The sequence below is a fragment of the Podarcis melisellensis genome (genome assembly GCF_964234715.1).
Source record: "Podarcis melisellensis genome assembly, chromosome: 13".
NCBI lineage: Eukaryota > Metazoa > Chordata > Lepidosauria > Squamata > Lacertidae > Podarcis > Podarcis melisellensis.
In genome coordinates, this window is record NC_138545.1 from 40,187,275 (window position 1) to 40,206,643 (window position 19,369).

The 19,369-nt window shown below is 46.6% G+C and overlaps 1 protein-coding gene across 3 annotated transcripts in view; it reads right to left on the reverse strand.

Annotated features, from left to right (window-relative positions):
* Positions 1-19,369, reverse strand: part of LOC309354177 (la-related protein 6-like) — a 29,756-nt gene that overhangs the window by 10,081 nt on the left and 306 nt on the right. Inside the window, exon 1 of one of the 3 annotated variants that reach the window (XM_081884171.1) lies at positions 15,574-15,670. The exons of the other annotated variants lie outside the window; for them this stretch is intronic. The gene's annotated coding sequence lies outside the window, so the exon portion shown is untranslated. Of the gene's footprint in view, positions 1-15,573; positions 15,671-19,369 lie in introns of those variants that run through there. 3 annotated transcript variants of the gene reach the window in all.

A 19,369-nucleotide genomic window follows, 5' to 3' on the forward strand; every position in this document is an offset into this window, starting at 1 on the left:
TGGGGGGGGGGAATAAGGATGATATGTTTCTGGATAATATGTTTTGTTTTAATTTTGAATAAAAATGTTATTTTTAAAAAGAAAAGAAAGAAAAATATGGTAAATTGGTCAGTTAAGCCAGATTGATTCGTATGCTGTCGGCGGATTTTTGTTGTTGTCTTGTTGGGCTGTGTATGTGATAAAGGGGAGCCATATCGGGGTGAATGTGTCTTCATCTGTTTGGCCCCGTGTCAGTTTCAGTTTACTGGTTAGTTTTTCTAATGCTGTTTCTCATACTATTTGATATCATTGGTCTATGCTTACTCCTGACAGGTCTCTCCAGTGTCTGGCTATGATGCTTCTGGCCATAGGCGCCGACTCCATGGGGCCTGAGGGGGCCCGAGCCCCCTCAAAAATTCGTTTGGGGGGGCTCTGCCCCCCAATAATTTAAGAAAATTATTAGTTATATTATGCTTTGGTATTTTTTATTTTCCTTGTTTGACGATAGTTATCTTTTAAAATACATTCAGTAATGAGTTAAAACAAAGCCACTCCCGATCTAGAGAGGGGGTGGGGTTGTGGGCTCTCGACCCATCAACAATCTCGCGGGGCTGGCGTCAGCCCCACGAGAAGCGGGGATTCCCCCTAGCTCATTAATATTCACCGCCCACGGCGGCAGCCAATCGGCTGCCGCAAAGGGCAGGCCCTCACAGGTTCACTTAAGGTCGGGGCAGCCCGGGGCTCGCCCCTTTCGTTCCCCCAGCAGCAGCGGTTTGGAGGTCTTGGCCCCCCCCAATATTTTTTATAAGTCGGTATGGGCACCCGCCCCCCCAATATTTTTTATAAGTCGGCGCCCCTGCTTCTGGCTGCTGAGAGTAGGTGGGTTATGAGCTCTTTATGATGTGAGTGGGCATTATTATCTTAGAAGACCCCAAAACACACACATACATACCCCCCTCATACACAAAAACAGATCTCACTACAGCCAACCAAAGACAACCAATCACACCCTAGGCTACACCCAACCTCCTTCACCACCAAGGAAATAAAACAAGCGAATAGTAAGAGAACCCACACAGCTGACGCTGACCCACACAAAACCCCACACATACACTAAGTAGAAGAATAGAAGCCTTGCCACCCCGCCCAACCCACCATTCCGCCTCCCTTTCTCTTCCCCTTTTCTTCCTAACCTAACAATGTATGTGACATTGTCTCACAACAAATGAAACTGATCTGTAGAAAACACAACTTGAAAAAAGAGAGACAATGCACATATTTTTGTAAACTAAGAAATATTTAATAAAAAATATATTTTTAAAAACCCAAGCACAAGTCAATTGGTGAGTTGATCTAATTGTGTCTTTTCTTTTAAGCAAATGCTTCCAGAACCAGACGGTGCCTGTTTGATCTTACGATCCTTCAGGGACTACGTTCTTAATTGTTCGTTGTTGCCATAGAAAGAAAAGTAACCGGCGTTGCTATAAATCAGCTAGGGCTGATGTACATTGTAATCCAAGATGTCTGGAAGGAACCAACTTGGTGGACAGTTACGAATAATTTAACCTCAAGATTTTAATAGCTATATGTAGCATAACTCTCATATTTCAGGAATATCTGTTTATGCACATATATTTGATCATATTCATGGTTGCAATTTGTTTTTGGGAAAGCCTGACTTGATTATTCACTAAACAAAAATAAAAATTTACTCTTGGAAAAAAAGAATAAAAGTCCATATTTTATGCACCAAAATAAAGGGAAACAATGTCAAATGAAGCCCCCAGGTGGAAATAACAGGGCATGCACCTAACTTTTCCAAATCCAGTTTGTTGATTGGAAATCTATAAAATCAACAGGGACCCCCCCGTATAATTTACCCCCCAAATCAGTCCTTTTTATGCCATACATAATGAGCGCCGCAGACAGACGTAATTTCTGCCACTTTCTCTCTAGCACACAATGGGCTCAAATCAGCGTTGGACGGGAGTCTCAATCTTTATGTATGCCAAATGAGACAATAAAGGTTTCATGCTGGATAAAAGGAGCCCATGTCGGGCCAGTTTGATCAAGTGTGAAATTGTGCCATTGCTGAACCAGTTTGGTGACTTGCAAAATTCTCTTTTTCTCTCCCCTCTAATAATTCCCGCCCGCCCCCCATGAAGCCATCCCACCCACACACATACACACAAACTTCCCCCGCCTTGACTTCAAGGTTCACATCGGGCTTTGGGCTTTGGCAAGTACAATTATAGCTTCTCTCGTTACATTTCTTTAAATACCGATGATTTTTCAAAGCACCCTCAAAAAGAAATAACATAAAGGGAGACAATTAAACAGCCAACATCCCAAAGGTTTTCATTAACTGTGACTCGCCAGAGTTATATGTGAGCTTGCGTTACCATAGATACAGTTGCTGGAGTTATTATGGTCCCAGGTTTGGGCTTATTTGGTGTTGTGCGCCGGCTCGTGTAATATAAATATATACTGGTGCGCAAAGATATGTTTCTCCTTCTGTCAGCCCCATCTGCCGCTACCTGGCCCTGAAATGATGTTCTTGTTTTCTTGTCTAGGAGAGACAAGATGGGAGTGGGGAGAGGGGAGTGGTGGAGAACAAGCCAAAATGCAAAAGCAGCAGAAGAAAATTGAACAGGAAGAGGAAAAACAGATGCCAATGGACATCTGCTGGACAGAATAAAATGGAAAGAAACAGCTAGTTGGCAACCCCCCCCCCAAAAAAAACCCCCAGATGTTGGAGGGGACTGAAATAGAACTTGGGTGTCTTATATTTCATTATTTATTTTTAAACATTTCTATTGATGCTTCAGAATTATGGTGCTGGAGGAGACTCTGGAGAGTCCCATGGACTGCAAGAAGATCAAACCCATCCATTCTGAAGGAAATCAGCCCTGAGTGCTCACTGGAAGGACAGATCCTGAAGCTGAGACTCCAATACTTTGCCACCTCACGAGAAGAGAAGACTCCCTGGAAAAGACCCTGATGTTGGGAAAGATGGAGGGCACAAAGAGAAGGGGACGACAGAGGATGAGATGGTTGGATAGTGTTCTCGAAGCTACCAGAATGAGTTTGACCAAACTGCAGGAGGCAGTGGAAGACAGGAGTGTCTGGCGTGCTCTGGTCCATGGGGTCACGAAGAGTCAGACACGACTAAATGACTAAACAACAACAGACAAGATGATGCTCATGACCCCTTCTATGATTTGAATAGCTCACAAATTCATTCATTGTTCCCGAAACACTACCCCTGGTGTATTTCCTAGTGATGAGCGACAATCCTCAGGATGGAAACAGGCAATGCAAGTATCACAACACGTGGTCTCCCATCCAATGTAAAACCATACCACACCCTGCTTAGCTCTGCAAATGTGCTAGCATTTTTATTGCTGCGCCAAGGCAAGGAAAGACCACATCCGGCAAATGCAGTACTACATGTTGCCAGCCCTTAGCCTGCCCTCTGAGTTGGAATAATATGGCAGTGGGGAAAAGAGAAGTGAATGTTCTTGGACAAGAAAAAGAAATACAGTACAGTGGTACCTCGGGTTACATACGCTTCAGGTTACATACGCTTCAGGTTACATACGCTTCAGGTTACAGACTCCGCTAACCCAGAAATAGTACCTCGGGTTAAGAACTTTGCTTCAGGATGAGAACAGAAATCGTGCTCCAGCGGTGCAGCAGCAGCAGGAGGCCCCATTAGCTAAAGTGGTGCTTCAGGTTAAGAACAGTTTCAGGTTAAGTACGGACCTCCGGAACGAATTAAGTACTTAACCTGAGGTACCACTGTAATTAATTCAGCCACTGGGAACTAGATGTACTTCTTTGGGGTCTTGAATTTTGGGGCGATGGGGCAGGCAGAAAACAGATCAGCATCTTACGGGTAGATCTCCAAGTGATCTGCAGTGGATCGGCACAGGTTTCTGGCTCCCACAGTTTAACAACAGTGGCCACAAAATGCCTTTCTTCTCCTGCTTCTAAATCAGGCAGATAAAACCTGAGCTTTGCACTTGGCTCTGTTTTTGGAGATCTAACAAGCCTGCAGTCTGACCAGCTCCACCTGAAGCCCTCACAGCAGCCCATCTCACAGAAAATTGGACTTCAATAAGGGATACTTGAGGTTGCCGGCGCTCTGCCAACAGATTCGCCCTCAAGTTGTGTGGACTGTTGCGTTAGCAGGAAAAAAAACCCTGTCTTGGCAGCTTCATGCGATCCACTGTCCTCCTTTGCAACTTGGCAACCTTTTATCACATATTTGTGCCATGGCGATTGTACAGGAAACCCAACTCAAACACAGAGGGCTGCAGAGGGGCTTATTGATCCAATTTGTATTTTCACATCCTTTATTAATCTTTTGTCATGCTTAAGTTTCCTAAGCAATGCACCTGCTGGGCTGCATTTCCCTTCATTCAAGTTTCTGGAAAGAAAACAAACAGGTGAACACAATTTCTCCTACTCTGGAGGCTAGGACCCAAACCAAAGGATTCAAGTTGCAAGAAAATCCTGAGATCCATCTTGATTAGGGGTGGAAACATTTTTTCCGTTTCTCATTTTTCCATTTTCACTAATATATTCATTGGGAGGGGGCACACTTTCACCTAATAGATGCAATTTTGTAAACATCGCTTGCGGTCGGAGAAATTCCTAAATTTGGATAAGCGCAAACATTGAAAGATGGCTGTGTTTTGGTTCTCACCTTGTTCCAGGAAGGGTGGATTGGAAAGGGTCAGTTTTAAAGGCAAACTGACTCCAGTCACTGCCCCACCCCTAACCTTGGTAGCGACTGGCCCTCCACGTTTCAATTCAAAATTCTGAAAATGAGTCCGTTCCTACAGTGACATTCTGCTACTCCAACCCCATAATACCTAGAGCAGAGTGGAGGGCTGGGTGAGGAGTCATACTTCACTTTGCTCAGAGACTCCAGTGCAGCCTAATGTCTGGGATGGTGTGGGTGTGAGAGAAAGAGAGAAAGAGAGAAAAAGAGAAAGAGAGAGAGAGAGAGAGAGAGAGAGAGAGAGAGAGAGAGAGAGAGAGAGAGAGAGAAAGAGAGAGAGAGACAAAGAGAGAGAGAGAGAGAGAGAGAGAGAGAGAGAGGGAGGGAGGGAGGGAGGGAGGGAGAGAAAGAGAGAGAGAGAGAGAGAAAGAGAGAGAGAGAGAGAGAGAGAGAGAGAGAAAGAGAGAGAGAGAGAAAGAGAGAGAAAGAAAGAAAGAGAGAGAGAGAGAGAGAGAGAGAGAGAGAGAGAGAGAGAGAGAGAGAGAGAGAGAGAGAGAGAGAGAGAGAATGCCAAAATGGTGGGAGGAAGAGCAGGAAAGATGAGGAAAAGAGGTTCAGATCACAAAAAAGTGTTCAAGCGGACCTTTTGTAGCTCTGAACTGACCGCCTCGCTGGGGTGATGCTGGGCTGCTGTTAAACACAGACCTTTTTTGCATAACAAGCATGTCGTGCTTATTATTCCACCTTGGCTACCAGGTGTTATTTTAAATGTGACTTCTGCTTCCCAGAGCTGCAGTAATTGGACAGCTCACAGGAAGAACGGCAAATGCATACGGCACAAGCTGCCACCAGGCTGTGACACTCCTGAGACACACACACACACACACAGCTCTCTTCTACCCAACGCTACTGTACTACAAAGGGGAACAGAAGGAGGTGGCTTTCCCAAACTTTATTAAGTCCGTTTTTGTCACATGCCAAAACTGTCATTGCTGTCCGCCGAGTACACCCACTTGTAAGTGTGCTTGCTGCCATTTGAGAGGCGTTCTGCTTTCAACCAAAAACATGCCGCCACTGTTTGATGGCAGCGTTCACACTCCTTTAATGGTTAGGAGCCTGGCTAAGTGGCAGTGGTCTGGGGGCTGGCCTTGCAGAATTATTTGGTTTCATTTGGAGGGTTTTTTTTGTGGGGGAGCAATGAATGCACAATGGGGGCCTTAGACAACACCTCCCACCCCTCAAGAACCAGGGCTGGGTTCATACTTGTATTTACAGCATACACTGCCCAATAATAGTAAGATCTCTGGGCAGTGTACCATAAAAGCAAAAACCTACACGTTCTTCAACATAGCTTGGAAACACGCTTGTTTTATTCACTCTTAAGATTTTGTTGTTGTTTAGTCGTTTAGTCGTGTCCGGCTCTTCCTGACCCCAAGGACCAGAGCACGCCAGGCACTCCTGTCTTCCACTGCCTCCTGCAGTTTGGTCAAACTCATGCTGGTAGCTTCGAGAACACTATCCAACCACCCAGTCCTCTGTCATCCCCTTCTCCCTGTGCCCTCCATCTTTCCCAACATCAGGGTCTTTTCCAGGGAGTCTTCTCTTCTCATGAGGTGGCAAAGTATTGGAGCCTCAGCTTCAGGATCTGTCCTTCCAGTGAGCACTCAGGGCTGATTTCCTTCAGAATGGATAGGTTTGATCTTCTTGCAAGTCCACGGGACTCTCAAGAGTCTCCTCCAGCACCAGAATTCAAAAGCATCAATTCTTCAGTGATCAGCCTTCTTTATGGTCCAGCTCTCACTTCCATACATCACTACTGGGGAAACCATAGCTTTAACTATACGGACCTTTGTTGGCAAGGTGATGTCTCTGCTTTTTAAGATGCTGTCTAGGTTTCTCATTGCTTTTCTCCCAAGAAGCAGACGTCTTTTAATTTCGTGACTGCTCTTAAGATAGTGTAACCAAATTCGGCACGATGGTTCCCAAGACTGAGAAGTAGGTCTCTGCCTGTGTTTGCATAGAATTTGTATTGAATCAAGATGGCAGACAGAACCTCTCAAAGCCACACTGATTTTAACCACTGGTTTCAGCAATGTGTCTGTTGTCGTTGCTGCTGCTGCGGTTTTCTTGGAATTCCAAAGCAAAACTGATAGCCAAACAGAATATGAGCACCTACCACTTAGAAATTAAGTGGGCCCATGCTGTTCCCCGCTGTTTGCGCCTGGATGTGGGTTTCAAAGCCGAATAAAACAAACGAGGCCTGTCAGCCTTTCCCTCCCCTGCCAGGAGAAACTAACAAGGGAGCTGTGTGTGTCTGCCTGAGATCCTTCCCTTCCCCGGTCGCTTTTTCAAAGTTCTCCACTGCCTCAAGGCACTAATCAAAAGGTAGGCAGCAACTGACTGCTCTCCCGTTTGCAAACTTGGTGCTGAAGGCAGCTCCCCACCCTGCGCCCCCCGCCCAAGGCAGCAGGCCTCAAAGGATTGCTAGACACGGCTGGCCTCATTAGGGAAACCTGCAGACAGGCACAGCCGCAGCAAGGGTGAGGCACCCTGGGCTGCCAGCGCCACCTAATGAGGCACCCAGATTCCAAGGCACCCTGCTGACACTGACAGGGCTTCAGAAAGGGCGTTTTGCCATCTTTCTCTCATTATTGTTTTTGGGTTGTTGTTTTTTAAGCGAGAGAACGGGCAGCATAATGTCAGTCGAGCTAATTTTCTAGGTAACCGTGCAGAATACCTCCCTCCGTTCCGAGGGAGACAGGGAGGCACAAAGCCTAGATACCCTGAAGCTATTACGCCTCCTTCACAGATGCAGGCCACCATCTTTTCTTCCCTTCCTTCCCTTTGTTCTTTCCATTCTACAGTAGTACCTCGGGTTACAGATGCTTTAGGTTACAGACGCTTCAGGTTTCAGACTCCGCTAACCCAGAAATAGTACCTCGGGTTAAGAACTTTACCTCAGGATGAGAACAGAAATCGTGCTCCAGCAGCGGGAGGCCCCATTAGCTAAAGTAGTACCTCGGGTTAAGAACGGACCTCCAGAACAAATTAAGTTCTTAACCTGAGGTAGCACTGTACAAGCTGCCAGGGCAACATACAACTGGGAAACGTGAAGCGCCATTAAAAATAATTCAAATAAGCACCAGTCAAATAAGCAAAGTCCTGTCAGCGTAAAAAGGCCTTTAAGAGATGCCTGGGAATCAAAGGCTTTGGGAAGGAGGCCTCCTGTCAGAGGCCTGGCGCCTCCTTCCCAAAGCCCAGGCTTCTGGCTGGCTTAGTGAGGGAGGCCTGATGTCACACACACCATGTCAGCTCCCCATCGCCTTGAAAGCTGGTGCCTCTGGCCTTGTTCACCTATGAAAAACACGCCACTGTCCCTAATCAATCCTACATGTATAAGTGGGGACGGTGTTCTTTCCCGCCTCAAATATGACGATCAGATAGGCACTGAGATTTAATGGATGCTATCTCAGCGAGGCTTTGAATCAACTTTATTTTTTAAAAAAATGATATTTATTGAAATTTCAAACAAGGTTACAAAAGTAAGAAAAAGATAGAAAAAAGAAGCAAAAAAAAAAAATACAAAATAGAGAAAAAATAAAAACAATTAAAAGTAAATCCATCTTTCCATAACTTGTCTTTCATTTACTTGTTTCCCTGACCTCCTCACACATCCCTTTTTTGTATTCCAGTTCAGTTGGTTAATTCAGCAAATCCTTTCCCTCTTTGTTTTTATCTTAATCCTTTATCTTAATATATTATAACTTTACTTTCTTGCCTGTTAACAATCCATTTTCACATGCTCCTTTATAGCATTACTGCTAAAAACCACTTAACTTCATTCCGACATCATTCTAACATTCATTAATTTTACAATATTTCTGTAAATAGTCTTTAAATTTCTTCCAATCTTCTTCCACCAACTCTTCTCCCTGGTCTCGGATTCTGCCAGTCATTTCCGCCAATTCCATATAGTCCTTCACCTTCATCTGCCATTCTTCCAGGGTGGGTAGATCTTGTGTCTTCCAATACTTTGCAATGAGTATTCTTGCTGCTGTTGTAACATACATAAAGAAAGTTCTATCCTTCTTTGACACCAATTGGCCGACCATGCCCAGGAGAAAGGCCTCTGGTTTCTTCAGGAAGGTATATTTAAATACCTTTTTCATCCATTATAGATCATCTCCCAGAAAGCCTTAATCCTTGGGCACGTCCACCAAAGGTGAAAGAATGTACCTTCATTTTCTTTACATTTCCAACATTTATTATCGGGCAAATGATAGATTTTTGCAAGCTTGACTGGTGTCATGTACCACCTGTATATCATTTTCACAATATTCTCTCGTAAGGCGGCTTTGAATCAACTTTATGCCACCATCCTTTTTTCCCATAGTTTCCTTTGTGGTGCCTCAGAGGAAGTTCTCACAAAACGAAAGCATCTCTCATGCCCACAAAGGGAGGAATCAGACGTGTAATCACAATATGCCCATAAATCAATCCATATCACTTTTAGCCAACATTTGATTATTTATGAAGCAGCTAGCACCATTAGCCCTAGCACAGAGCAATTAGATGGATAAAGCCCTTTAATAAAAGCTTTTACCTGTAGAAAGTGGCTTTCAAACATTCCGGCTTCGTATGGACTTGTTTACCACCAAAGCCACTGCGGAGAATTCTGGGAAACATTATCTGGGAAAACACACACAAACACCCACACACCCACACACTGCCTCTGGAATATGCTTTGTGAACAGAGGATGCTGCCACTACTCTTCAGCAGCAATGCGGAGGGATGGCCCATAACATTTAGCTTGGTAAAAAAAAAAAAGGTAAAGGACCCCTGGACAGTTAAGTCCAGTCAAAGGCAACTGTGGGGTTGCGGTGCTCATCTCACTTTTCAGGCCGAGGGAGCCGGCGTTTGTCCACAGACAGCTTTCTGGATCATGTGGCCAGCATGGCTAAACTGCTTCTGGCACAACGGGACACCATGACGCAAACCAGAGCACATGGAAACGCCATTTACCTTCCCGTCGCAGTGGTACCTATTTATCTACTTGCACTGGCGTGCTTTCAAACTGGCAGGAGCTGGGACAGAGCAATGGGACCTCACCCCGTCGTGGGGATTTGAACCGCTGACCTGATTGGCAAACCCAAGAGGCTCAGTGGTTTAGACCGCAGTGCCACCCACATCCTTGGCACACAAGGCAAGGTACATAGAACTCAAGGCTGGCCAAGTTATTTTGGCACCTGAGGCAGACCATTCTACAAACGGCTCTTTCTGAGAGTAAAAATAAAATAAAAATACAACCGTTAATAGTGCGGGGAAGGGTCACAGCTCAGTGGCTGAGCATCTCCTTTGCATGCAGAAGGTCCCAGGTTCGACTCCTGACATCTCCTGGCATGGCTGGGAGAGATGCATGTCTGAAACCCTGGAGAGCTACTGCCAGTCAGCGTAGACAATACTGAGGTCGGTGGAGTGATGGTCTGACTCTGTCTAAGGGAACTGTCTAGGTTCCCTGAAATGGGCAATATGAAAGGAAGGGTTGAGAGGTGTCAGGCTTCAGGGAATCTGATCCCTCCCACAGTGGGCAGCCAATAATTAAATAAACAAGGAGGGTTCTTACCAAGTCTTTTATTCAATATTCACAGAGAGAGGCCTCTCTTGCAGTAATGGCATTGCTCTGAGTAAAGACCCACCCCCTCTGTCTCTCCTGTTATATGTCATCCCTACAGTGGCTGATCTGTGCCTTCTGCCATTGCGTTTTCTGTTCTCCTACTTTCAATTCCCACCATGTTCTGGGAGAGGAGGGATCCGGCATGCTTTCTAAGGACACCGAGTCAGTCAGCTGTCTCCCCCCCTCCTCCTCCTCCTCTTTCCTCCAATATTTCCCAGCTTCTCCCTTCTGCAGCCTCTGAATTATGACCGTCTGCCAACCCCTGTTCTAAATCTATACTGTCTCCCTTTTCTCTGGCAGGTTAAGGCTGAGGAGGCGGTATCCATCATTCCTCCCCCTCCTCTGCCCAGTCCCTGACAAGGGGATATCAGAGAATGGACAAGCAGCTGAGAGAGGACATGGAGTCAGGGCCAATGGGTGTGGCCCCCACTGTAAATTATAAATGGATGAGGGCTGCAGGTGCTTCAAAATCCCTGCATCCTTTTCAGTAGAGGGAAGGGCTGTGGCTCAGTGGTGGATTATCTCCTTTGCTTGCAGAAGATCCCGGGAGCATTGTAGAGGGTTGGCCTAGATGACCCTTGGGGGTCCGTTCCAACTTCATGATTCTATGATTCAGTCCCTGGCATCTCCAGGTTAGGGCTCCTGTCTGAAACCTTGGACAGAAGCTTCCAGTCTGCATAGAGAATTCGGAGCTAGAGGGAGCAGGGAAGGGTCCTGTGTTCCTAAGTAGCCGGATTGCCGCCCTTTCGCAACACCTTAACCCAGCTGCCTGAGACTGTCTATGCAACACAGGGAAAGATGTGTACAGTTATACCTCATGTTATGTTTGCTTCATGTTACGTTCTTTTAGGTTACGTCCCGCGGCGACCCGGAAGTACTGGAAAGGGTTACTTCCGACTTTCGCCGCTAGCGCATGCACACAAGCGCCAAATCACGCAGTGCAGCTGCACAGATATGGCATTTCAGGTTGCGCTTTTTTCATGTTGCGAATGGGCCTCTGGAATGGATCCCCTTCACAACCAGAGGTACCACTGTACTCAACTAGCAGTGTGCTAGTCTTGTCTTTCAGGAATGCTTGCCCTTCACATGGAGGGAGCTGTGATAAGGCTTCTGCAGCAACCCAGCACCTCCCAGGGACACAGCACAAAGAAAGGGAAGGGGACTGAGGAAGGAAGCGGGTGAGAGTTTCATCTCAAATCCCGAAGGCCCCTCCAATTTTTATTTTATTTTATTGTCTGCTCCCAGGGGCATAGCCAGGATTTTTGGGGGGAAGGGCAGGATTTTTTGGGGGGGGGGGAGCAGAACCGACATGATTGGTCAAGTATTTTTATTGTTTTACTTGACAATGTGCTCCCTAAAAAGGAAAAGCTTCCCACTCCATCCCGAAAGTGCATTTCCACCAGTCCCTCCTGAGGCAGGCCAGGCTCTCAGCATCAGATGGGAATTGGGAGCTGTCCAGGTGCTGAAATGAGACACCTTCCACCTCGCAGCCCACGCAGCTCTGGGAGAGAGAGGGGAGGGAGGGAGGGAGGCATGGGCTTGCTGCTCCAAGCCCACCGTGGACTTTGCTAATTACAGTTTGTCTAGATGAGTCAGATGCAGGCTCTTCCTCCAGTCTGGGGTTTTGCATCGGAGCCAGCTAGCAGCTGCCTTGGCATCTTTGCAAGACAAAAGGGTTCATTATCAACCATCCACGCATTCCCTTGCATTGCTAGTTAAGCTTCCCTTTATTGGCCTTTTTTCATACCCACCCAAATGCTTTGCATCATCTGCTTAGGGCTACTGGTGGCCCGTGGGCTAAATCCAGCCCACAACCAATTATCTTTTTTGGTTGTTAGTCATATACCCCTCGATTGACCAAAAGGGGCCTTTTAAGCCCCCTAACCATGCCCCCACACACATTTCCCTTCGCTTACTGGGGATAGGGGCAGAAAATAACCAGCATCCTTATAGCGAGTCAGGGCACAGATTCTTCATGCCTAATTCTGCCCTGCTCAGAGATTTATAAGATTTCTGTTTATTTGGTTTTGCAAAGAGTGCATATTTCATACTGCTCAATGATCTGTATAGATTATATAAAGAGTTTATATTGACATCGCATTGTTGTACTTGGTCCCCGTGTTGCCTTGGATAATACTGATAATTATTTGCAACACAGGGGTTTAACTGCTCAGACTGGCAGCAGATTCTCCAGCAACCTTAAGCAGGGGAACTCCCCAACCAGAGATGTTAGGGAGAAGTTGAAACATGTATTCTCCCCACTTGTCCTCCTCTCTTGCTCTCTCCAAAAGTCTGAGCCTTTGACTGTGTTCCTAGCAAATGCTCACAAAGGCCCTGCTGCTCCCCACTTCCAGATTTCCAGAAACTTCCTGTGGGGCAGAGAGAAGGGAGGGGTGCTAGCCAGCCCTCATGGACCAGGGGTCAGCAAACTTTTTCAGCAGGGGGTCGGTCCACTGTCCCTCAGACCTTGTGGGGGCCTGAACTATATTTTTTGGGGGAGGTGGGGAATTAACGAGTTCCTATGCCCCACAAGGGATGCGGGTGGTGCTGTGGGTTAAACCACAGAGCCTAGGACTTGCCAATCAGAAGGTAAGCGGTTCGAATCGTCATGAAGGGGTGAGCTCCCATTGCTCGGTCCCTGCTCCTGCCAACCTAGCAGTTCGAAAGCACAAGTGCAACTAGATAAATAGGTACCGCTCCGGCGGGAAGGTAAACAGCACTTCCGTGCGCTGCTCTGGTTCGCCAGAAGTGGCTTAGTCATGCTGGCCACATGACCCGGAAGCTGTACACCGGCTCCCTCAGCCAGTAAAGCAAGATGAGCGCCGCAGCCCCAGAATCAGCCACAACTGGACCTAATGGTCAGGGGTCCCTTTACCTTTACTAGATTTCTATGGCCCTACCTTTGCAAGCATCCTTGATCTGAGTGCTCACAATACCCACTAAAAGGGAACCTCCAGCAAATCTAGCTGGACACCAGGACTTTACACATAGACCTAAAAAAACCCCACCTAGCATCAAATTATCTAGAGCAGTGTCTCCCAACCTTGGGTCTCCAGCTGTTTGAGGACTACAATTCCCATCATTTCTGACCACTGGTGTTGCTAGCTAGGGATGATGGGAGTTGTAGTCCAAAAACAGCTGGCGACCCAAGGTTGGAAAACACTGACGGTAGGCAAACCTTAGAGATATACTGCATTGAAGAAAGCTCGGAAGGCTCTGCCCTGACTCTGGTTTCACAGCAATGAAAGCTGTGTCTTGTATGAGGAATGTCAGCCGCCACTGTTGAGGAAGAGGAGAGGTGGCGTTCATAGTTGGATCACAATGGTTCAGGCTCCCTTAGCTGGTCAGGACAAACTCAGTCTAAAGAACTTGCTTGTTTTGGGGGGGGAAATGTGTGCCTTCCCTTCCATTAACATTCTCAGCACGGTTCACATCTGAAGTACAATGAAAATCAAAATATAACTAAGGATACTAAAAAAATGTAGCTTAAAAACTCTGGAAGTATGAACGCTCAGCTAAAACCCGTAAAATAAATAAGTTGGAATGCCTGGATTAAAAAAAAGAAAGTCTTCACCCAGTTCTGATGTACCATTGAACTTGGTGCCAAGCTAGCTTCTCAGATGCAAGATGCCGCCCTTGAAAAGGGCCCCACTTTCCACTCATTTAATTTCGGAGGTCCTCTCCCAAGCCTGAAGATAAATGTAAGTTTCAGACAAGCCTCGGTGGTCATTCAGTGAGAGCTGTTTGGCAGTGGAACGGTCTCCCTTGGGAGGTTGTGGACTCTTCTTCCTTGGAGGTTTTCAAGCAGAGGTTGTGTGGCCATCTGTCATGGATGCTTTAGCTGAGATTCCTGCCTTGCAGGGGGTTGGACTAGATGACCCTTGGGACCCCTTCCAACTTGATTTTATGAAATGGAAGAGCCATAGCTCAGTGATGAAATGCCGCCCTTGCTTGTACAAAGTCCCAGATTCGACCCCATTTTCCTTTAAAGAATGAAGAGCTGGGATTGATTTGTGCCCAAGACTGTGCACTACAAGGCTACATGGGCCACCAATCAGTATAAGGTAGGGGCATGTGAAGAGCCACACGTACTATTGATTTCAGCACAATTGTTTGATCACTTGATTTTTTTCTAATTCATTCTCAAGGGAGCAGCTCCTCCTGGGCTCATGGGAAAACTGAAAAAAAAGAGAAAGAAACTTGGCTTTTCTTAATCCTGGGAATGAGAATCGTGAGTCACCCCTGGACAAAACCTTGCTCAAAGAGGCCAACGCAGCAGGAGTCATTAGCTCTCCTAAATACTCTTGCAGCAAACATGGGCCAACACAACTAGAACATGACTGCCCTCTCCTGGGCTCTTCAGGAAAGTCAAGGAAATGAAGCCGTCTCGTCCCAGAACCGAATGAATCAAATTCACAGGAAGCAGGCTTATGTTGATAGCTGTCCTGGCTTATCAATACCCATGCAGAACCTTCGCATCCACAGCCAGCAGCCTCCAGGAAGAATATGTTGGGATCAAACAGCAAGGAGCAGTCATCACTGCCATGACCCACATGCGAGATTCTCATCATTCGGCTAACATGCCTGGCTGCTAGAAGAACCCATTTGTCAGATCAGGCAAGACGATTACATTTCAAGAAACCAAATGCACCAAAGCCCTAAGAGAAGCCATTTTTTTTCAAATGTTTGATCGCTTTATTATCATCATTATTATTAATATTCTGTTGGGAGCCAGCCAGAGTAGCTAGGAAAACCCAGCCAGATGGGCGAAGTATAAATTATTATTATTATTATTATTATTATTACTATTATCTTTCTACAAAGCAAGGCTCCTCAAGGCTAATTCTCATCTGACGTGCTGCGCTCCAGGATGGATGTCCAATATAAATACACATGTAGAGTTTACCTGAGTGGCACATGTGCTTTTGGAATATGGCTGCTTTTCTCAGAAGTATCTGAGGAAAGGGGGCCAGACCCTTTCCAAATTGCCACTCTCGTGTATTTTGATACAGTCGTACCTTGGTTCTCGAACTTACTCCTTTCCGGGAGTCCGTTCGACTCCTGAAACGGTTTGAAAACCAAGGCACGGCTTCTGATTGGCTGCAGGAGCTTCCTGCACTCAACGGGAAGCTGCGGAAGCTGCGTAGGACGTCCGGCTTCTGAAAAATGTTTGCAAACCGGAACACTTACTTCTGGGTTTGTGGCATTTGGGATCCGATTTGTTCGGGAGCCAAGCTGTTTGAGTACCAAGGTACCACTGTATACACCAGGGGTCAGCAAACTTCTTTAGCAGTCCACTGTCCCTCAGACCTTGTGGGGGACCGGACTATGTTTTGGGGGAGGGAATGAACAAATTCCCATGCCCCACAAATAACCCAGAGATGCATTTTAAACTCATGTAAACACACCAGGCAGGCCCCACAAATAACACAGAGATGCATTTTAAATAAAAGGCTACATTCCGCTCATGTAAAAACACGCTGATTCCCGGACTGTCCGTGGGCAGGATTTAGAAGGCGATTGGGATGCATCTGGCCCCTGGGCCTTTGTTTGCCTACCCATGGGATAGCGGCTACATGGTTTGCTTAAAATTCCTTTGGAAGTGGGAAGGCAAAACCTGAACATTTTTAAAAGGTGAAAAACGCATTTACCACCACTAGAGGGTGAGCCTTGCTTGCAAAAAGACTTCAGGGCTCTTAAACATCTCTAAGTCCGGCGGCAGCAAGTCGATTGAAGAGGAAACAAGATAACACGGGGAAGTTTTATCTCCAACACAAATGTGTTTAGCCAGCATAAAGAGAAGGGTGTCCCCCGCTTTTGTGCTCTCAATCCCTTGAACCTAAAACTACACACGATAAACTTTGGTTCCATGGCGTCAACAGCCTGGAAGGCCGACGGCACAGTGCCAAACAGGGAAATAATTAACCACTTGCCCTATGGATCTCTTCTCTTTGCTCCCAGAAATCCCTGCAACACCTATACATTCACTAAGGATATGCTGGGATTTCAAACCTGCCGTCTGAACTGTGGTCCCACCAGCTCAAGGAAGCATCTCTCCAGCACGTTCCTTGGGATAACTGGCTAGAAAGACTGTCACACTGGCCACTTGCCAACTTGGGTGGATGGTTGTCATTGGCTGAAGTGTGGAAAGGAATGGCTCCCTCACTTGAGCCACCTGTTACCATTTGCTTTGCAGGGATACTTTCTGTAGCACCTTTACCTTGGGGCCTACGGAACATCATAATCGTGGATGGTATTAAGCAGATCAGGAGAGCGAAGGGTGGGTAAGGGGGAGTTACGGTGCTGGACTTTGTGGCGACTGGACCCCTTTCCCACCTCGGGCACACATAATTCCACTGGGTGCAGATTAGAATTTCCATCTCTTCCTTTCCTATCATAAGGCTTTGAAAAGATTTTTTTTTCCAGCTCCACTCGTGTTCTTTTGATGCACTAGCATGAAGTCACTCCAGATTATAACTCTCAACGCTGTGAATGTTCATGAACATATAACAGTGGTTCCCAATTATCCAAGTACTGTAGATCCCCTGTTTTTTCAAAAGCCAAGCCATGGACCCCCTACTTTTGAAAATGCTGGTATCTCTGTGGTAGTTTTTGTCACGTGAATGGTGCCCCGGACCCTCCCCTCCCCCGGGAGGGTATGTGAAACCCCTGGGGTACGTGGACCACCAATTGGGAACCATGGTTCTATAACATCACTGTAACAGCCACTTTTACTCAGTTGCACGTAACCAGGGGTTGGGGAAAAAGGAATGAATGGAACTGGGTGCTTCCAAAGGAGACTTCTGCTTTCCTTGCTTAGGAAGTTTGGCATCCAAGCTGAGAAGGCCAGATTGCTGGACTCTGATTATTTAGTGCTAATTGCTCATTTGCTCTCATGATGTCCCTCCTGCATCTCCCTGAAACCTACAAGAGTTACCGTATTTTTCGCTCCATAAGACACACTTTTTCCCTCCTAAAAAGTAAGGGGAAATGTGTGTGCGTCTTATGGAGCGATTGCAGGGGGGAGGCAAGCAGGAAAAGCCCCCAAGAGCCGCGCACAAGCTCCGTGCGGCTCTTGCGGGCTTTTCCCCAGGAGGGAAAAGGGAATGACGCGGCCAGTCAGTCCCTTCTCCCTCCTCGTAGAAAAGCCCGCAGGAGCCGCGTGCTCCTTAAAGGGTGCGTGGCTCCTGTGGGCTTTTGCAGGAGGTGGGGGTATTGCCATAGCTGCGCGCAGCCCCTTCTCTTTAGCCAAGGAAGCCTCGTGCAACCTCTCCAGCTGGGAGAAGCTGAGCATGGCTATAGCAAAAGCCAAGGCAGCGAGCAGGATCCATCTTGGCTTATTTGCTCTTTGGGGCTGGAGGCTGGGGGTGGGATAAGGTTTTTTTTTCTTGATTTCCCCCTCTAAAAACTAGGTGCGCCTTATGGAGCGAAAAAATACAGTAGATGCCTATTTAAACAAAAAACACGCGTACACAAACTCTCTTGGAATTCTACCTTAAAAAGAAAAAAATGTGATATAACAGCACATCTACAGATGCCTAGAAAACCGCTCAACTATAGATCTCCTCTTAAACACAGCACCTGATTTTCCAAAGAGGGAAGGAAAGGCACTTCAGTTTGAAGAGGAAAAGGGTAGGCAAGGAAGGCCAGAGTGGGGGGAAAGGAGTAGAGTGAAGAAACCGCAGCTGAGTTGAATGTTTACCCTGGCTATTTTGGAGCCGTTTTTAATCTGCTTGAACCAAATCAAACACTGTTGATATCAGTTTGAATGGAGCAAGAATCAAATACGGGATTATAAAGGAACGGGGCCCAGATAGCGACTCCTACGTGACACTACAATGTTTATTTCAGCGCAAGGCAAAAAGCAGCTGTTGTGCTAATGCGTTTGGCAGGGGCAGAAAACGCTCCACGCTGCAACCCCTGATAACACAGCGATTAAGTGCAGCACGGCCTGTAAGTATGGGAATCTGCAACCAGAAGAGAATGTGTCAACTGTTCAGCGATGTGATCAAACCTGAGCACGTGGCACAGCCTTCCCTCAGGTCTCCTGCAGTTTACAGAGCCAGCTTTGCTGGCTGCAAGTTGGGGTAATATTGCTACATGTTTATCTCTAGCTACCTATAAGCAGGGGTGGCGTTGTGGTCTAAACCACAGAGCCTAGGGCTTGCCGATCGGAAGGTCGGTGGTTCAAATCCCCACGACGGGGTGAGCTCCCGTTGCTCGGTCCCTGCTCCTGCCAACTTGGCAGTTTGAAAGCACGTCAAAGTGCAAGTAGATAAATAGGTACCACTCTGGTGGGAAGGTAAACGGTGTTTCTGTGTGCTGCTCTGGTTCGCCAGAAGCAGATGCTGGCCACATGACCCGGAAGCTGTACGCCGGCTCCCTTGGCCAATAAAGTGAGATGAGCACCGCAACCCCAGAGTCGGTTACAACTGGACCTAATGGTCGGGGGTCCCTTTACCTTTACTTTACCTATAAGCAGACAGAGTACTACTGCCCAGCTTCCAGTTTTTGCCTTTTCCTGTTGCGCAAAGAAACAAAAGCATTCATGAGAAACATTCCTTTTTAACCAGGCCTTTGGTTGATCTGATTTACATCCTATGCCCCTCTAATATGTGGTTTTTTGGGGCAGTTACTGGGTTGTTGTTTTTATTATGTATTTTGTGGTTTTATATCTTGATTTTATTCTGTGAACTACCCTGAGTATAGGGCGGTATGTAAATTTAATAAAAATAAAATAAAATGAGATATTTGGAGATGGGGGCAGGTTACAATGTGAGTCAGCCAATCATGTTCAACAGAATTTATGGCATTGCCATCGTAATCTCGAGAGTCATTAAAGCCCGGCTTCATCTTTGTAAGCCTCCACTTGTACCCATGAAGACTAGAAACTTTTAAAATTAAAAACTGAGACTCTCATATACTTTGCTGTTGTGCAGGGTACTTGCCTATTATTTGTGAACTGACCCAATGGCCCCGATTGTGA